Genomic DNA, 5707 nt, shown 5'->3' with positions numbered 1-5707 from the left:
CAGCGAGGAGAGCAGCATCGTATCGACGACGTCACAGCAGTCGTCACAATCTAGTCAGGATGATAAAGCCACGGGTAAAACGTGTGTGGTTGACTGTGTGTGTTGTGCTGCGTGCCTGATGTGCTACCTCGTGCGCGCGTGCGTGGTGTGCGTTCGTGCACGTTGCCGCCCGGTAGCCGTTCACATATCGTGCGCACGGTGTTCAATGTGCCGGTGTACGTGTTCCTGTGTACGCTATGTTTGTGCGTGTACGTGTTCCTGTGTACGTTGTGTTTGTGCGTGTACGGTTTCGTGTGTCTCTGTGCTTGAGGCGCTGTACGTGTTCGTGTGTAACGGTTGTTCTTTGTGCGCTGCTACGGTTAGGCGTGTGTACGCTGTATTTGCAGCGTGACGTGATTGTGTGTACGTGTGTTTTGAGCGTGTACGTCGTGTGCGCCGCGCTCTGCGCAGGCGTTATGTGCGCCCAATGATGCGTTTAATCATCGCAATGGCCGGATCGCATGTTCGGCTTCGACTCTCGGCCAACTTAATGTAATGATTGTTCGCGTCACCGCTCTTCCCATTAATTAAAACAAGACATATCCATATATCGAGGGACGTTCAATGATTTATACATATGAAATTTAAGCCACGCTTTATCAGCATCGCACCAGACATCTCTCCTGTGGAGATTGAGCGAGTCTCCCGTGAACGTGACGTGCCGCTTCCCTTTAATTTAAAATCTACCTGTGTAGAATGCTATTGCGGAGGTGTAGGTGTTGTGTTGTGTGATGTGTAGTGTGTGTGTGCTGTGTGTGTACCTGTGTGGTGTGTTTAGTTGTGCGCGCGCGTGTGCGTGCGTGTGGATGTATCTATAATATGTACCCCTACATGTGACGACAGCTGCAATACTTGTTCCCATTGCAGGCGACGCGGATAAGGCAATAGAAGCTGCCGGGAAGGCAGGCGACAGTGCTGGTGACACGTGATCAAATATCATCAGCATGTCGGTGACAGATGCCTCAGCTGCCGCCTGCTTAATAGTACTGATGAACTGTAACCGCTTGCTAGCCTGGATTATGACATCATTCGGTGCGGAGCGATTCATTCGATCCGTCGTTACAATTCGGCCTCTTCTGACGGTCAAAGCCGATGAAATATCAGAGGTCAAGCCAGGACGCCAGGGGGCGCTGGTTATCGGAACATCGATGTGTCCGCGCGGCCGCCAGAGGGCATTTGTGTATGGAACATCGGTTAGTGAGCATGGACGCTAGGGTCTCTGATTCCGTACACGGGACACGGGACTCGAACATGCGCCAAGGAGCTGCGACGGTTACCGAGTATGAGTTTTCGCCTAATAGTACATTGATTGCTCTATGATTCGCTTCGGGCTGCGCATGCGTATTTGCAAGTCAACATGTTTCTCTCTCGCTCATGTTTAGCAAGTTGTTTCACGCTAGAAATGTAAATATCACCTACTTTGCCACTTTACGCCAACCTGACTAAGTTTCATTAGAACAAAATATCATAATAACCGTGGACGATGTTTATAATATTATTTTTCATTTCGCTCTCTCTAGCCCTCGCTCGCCACTCGCTGGTTCTCTCTACGCTCTCGCACTATCTCCTTCTCTTCTCGCTCGCTTACCTCCCCCTCCCATGCTCATCCCAGCTCTTCCCGGACATTCTCCCTTCCTTCTTCTCTCTCTCGCGGCCGCTCTTTCTCTCTCACACACACACACACGCACGCACACACACACACGCACGCACACGCATGCACGCACGCACGTACGCACACACACACAAACAAACAAACACGCACGCACGCACGTACGCACACACACACAAACAAACAAACAAACACGCGCACACTATTCCGCATATCTCCGTTTCTTTGTCGTTTCTTCATCTCCCTCCCCCTCCTTTCTCTCTCTCTCTCTCTCTCTCTCTATCTATCTATCAATCCATCTCGCTCTTCTTCGTCTCTCCTTTTGACGGTGTATCATCTCTCAATCACTTTGTCTCACTCTCTCTCCCTCTCCCTCTCCCTCTCCCCCTCTCTCTCGCTGTCTTTATCTTGCCATATTTATCGTCATCGACTGGCGTCAGCGTGAAGGAACTTGCGCATATTGTTAGATTTGCGCCGTCTCGTGTCTTATTAAACACGAGACATCCCCACTGGAGTAAGCTTATTATTATACCAAATACCGTATGCGATTGAATACATTGTATACGATCTTTGGTTCCATATAATAGAGTCCATAATAGAAAATTATCTTCTATTATGGACTCTTGATAAAATACAGGGTATGCGCTGTTAATGCTGCCTCGATAAGCAACCCCCACAGGTTATTGCTTAGTTCTGCCAGTATAGTAGACCCTGGTTGCGCCATGGGAACATTCCGGTGTGGAAAGGGGCGAAGGTCTGTACTGGCAGCGCTATTCATTGCGATACTAGAACGAAAATCAATATTGTCTCCGTTGTAGCAAATTATTACACACTCGCAATGTGGTTTCTTGGCGGGGATATAGGGTTTTGCCTGTGCGTGCGTATGCTCATCCATTTTCATCATTGTAAAGACTATATTTGCCATTGGATTTTCATGACGCTATGCGCAAGTGTTTAGTAGGACAATACTTCGCACGAATACTTGGAAGTTAACGTTCCAGGATGGTGTGCTCAATGACAAGGTTATTGTTACCAGTAATAGAGAAACGCGTGTTGTGCCTCCTCTAACCACATACACGTATTTGACCATTTACTCACTGTGATGGCAACAGCTGCTAAAGTACACAGTACCAAACCTTCTTGAAACCTTCATTACATTGTAACACTATTGTACCGCGTGTTCTCAACAGTGTTCTTATTGATGGCGATTGAAACCTGTGTTTGATCTCATGAATGGTATGATTCGTAACGCGTTCTGATCTCTTCCTTTATTATACAGCAAAACACACACGAAACATAATTATGCACGAAATGCACGATATCATATGCTCGATACGTGGACGCGACGGCATTCGTATTGGTTTGTGGTGCATTATTTACAAATAGTACCAGAAATCTGTGGTCATTTAGCTTTTAATAAAGCCATCTGATGTATGACAAACGTAATACTGTTATGCGTTCGAACTAGTCCTGTGTTAGAGTGAGTATAACGCTATATATAGGACCCCCCACCACACCCCATAACAGTTTGTCCATTTAAATGCGCTCACGCATCGACACCCTATTAAAAATCGTGCATATATTGAAGCGTTCGTTCATTCGCGCTATGGTTGACATTTTCTGTTGGCGATGTACATTTTAAAGTCAGCTAAACTACTGAATCTTAATACTAACACCAGGAGAGGGGAAGAGACACACAGAGAGAGAGAGAGAGAGAGAGAGAGAGAGAGAGAGAGAGAGATCTCGGTAGCTGTAGATAAGCAAGTGCAGTCGCCTCGGTCAAATCTGTTTTAAATTGTGAGGGTGAGCAAGATCTACTATATTGTAGGCTAATTGCTGGGCTCCCTTAACTATACTGCATTGTGCCTGACCGAGAATGGCTTCTGGAATATATAGACCTACCTCTATCACACGGTGTCACACCCCTGTCGGTCAATGCAGCGGTTTATGAGCGTGTTTATAGAGTACTAGACTCGGCAAGCAAAAAGATATCGGGCACAGTGTTGTATTATTTCCACGCTTGACATGGCAGTGGTGCGTTACCGAGGTGAGTTTGATTAATTTGCTCGTTATGCGTGCAAACATATTTGGACGTGGCTGTATAGTGAGTGTGCGCACGATTCAGCAGTCGATATTTTACTCGTCGCACATCCTGTGTAGGGTTTCAATGCTCTCCCTGCGTCTATTTTCATGCATCAGCAACCCAAGAAAAGGAATCGGTGTCTACGAAAAGCGCTAGGGAATATGAGATTTGTCTTCGCTATATCTACCTTGTATATCTGAGCACAGTGGCGTGCGCGCAGTGAAGTGCAGTGGAGTGAATTCCCGGATTTTGGCATCCCAGCCATTGAGTTAACTACGCTTTAGGTTACTCCCCTTGCCCTGCGCCATATTCCTACTGCATAGGTCTTCTCAACATCCATTTTACAATTCGTAAATATAGGATTGCAACCTATGCAACCCATGCAACAACGCGCGCACGCACGCGCATAGCAATGTACACACATGCGCGCGTACGCCAACATATATACACGCACGCACGCACGCACACTCGCACACACCCCCCACACGCGCACACACGCACCCTCCCCCCGAAACACGCACACATTCGCGCGCACCTATATGCTCATATGACTCACTGGATAATACTGAATAATCTAACAGAACACCATTTTTATTATTTATTCGAATCTTGCACGTAATTAATTTCGCCGGTTTAATTACGTACTCCTGTTCGTTTCAATTGCAAATCTCGTCAACTGGGGGCGTCTAAACTATCGATTTTTGTCAGCAAATCGTACCGATGTCAAGTGCATTCCAACACAATCGGCTGAAATTCGATTGTGTTGGAGTCGGAGTCGGGCCGAGTTGGAGAACGAGTTCTATTTCTCCAACTCGGCGACTTGCTGCGTTTACACTATTGATTTTTGTCAGCAAATCGTACCGAGTTCAAGTGCATTCCAACACAATCGGCTGAAATTCTATTGTGTTGGAGTCGGAGTCGGAGTCAAGTATCGCGGTTGGAGACAATATAACGTCATTCTCCAACTCGGCCGACTCTGACTCCAACACACTCGAATTTCAGCGCCATGTGTTGGAATGCACTTGAAATCGGTACGATTTGCTGACAAAAATCGATAGTGTAAACGGAGCAGATACAGAGCTCGTAGCCTCGGTAGCTGTAGATAAGCAAGTGCAGTCGCCTCGGTCAAATCTGTTTTTAAATTGTGAGGTGATGAGCAAGATCTACTTATTTGTAGGCTAATTGCTGGGGTCCCTTAACTATACGCATGTGCCCTGACGAGAATGGCTTCTGGAATATATAGACCTACCTCTATCACAATATCCATGTGATTACGGAACTGTGGTGTGGTGCCGCTGTCGAATAAATGACCCCATACATTTCACAAATACGTATATATGGAATAAATTACATGTAAAACGGTAACACGTATTACAATATCGTCGGAATCATCAGCAACCTTTGCCCGACTACGTAAAACACGTTCATGAATCGAACCTGAAATAGTGCTGAACAACAGTAGGTATTGACAACCGCGTGTACCACCTCTGTGTGTGTAAAATTCTGTATTTTCCAATTACCGAGGCAAGGCTAGCTAGGTTGCTTATACTTCTAACTAATTAGGACTATATATATATAATTATATCTAGTTGTGAGATAGTATACGTCAATTAATTATAATATGAGAGCGAGTTCGCGAGATTTCTTCGTTTCACCCCGGTTTTCTTCGTTGGTTTGATGTTCGTTGTCTTTGTAAATTAAACCTATTAATTTGTAATCGTACACGCCTGCGTGCGTGAGTGAGCGTGTATGAGTGTGTGAGTGGGGGGGGGTGCGTGCGCGGCGCGCGCGCGTGTGTGGATCTATGTACCCGTGTGTGTACGTATGTATATATATATGAAGAGCTTATTTGCAAAACTGCTTATGATTACGTCATTTTGGAGAATTGAGAGAAAACGACAAAAACAATTATTTGACACATGTGGTTTATCAATTTAAATACTTTTTACATGTGTTGGGTAATTATGAAGCAATCA

The sequence above is a fragment of the Priapulus caudatus genome, unplaced genomic scaffold (assembly GCF_000485595.1).
Source record: "Priapulus caudatus unplaced genomic scaffold, Priapulus_caudatus-5.0.1 Scaffold452, whole genome shotgun sequence".
Taxonomy (NCBI): Eukaryota; Metazoa; Priapulida; class Priapulimorpha; order Priapulimorphida; family Priapulidae; genus Priapulus; species Priapulus caudatus.
Note: the sequence above shows the minus strand (reverse complement) of the source record.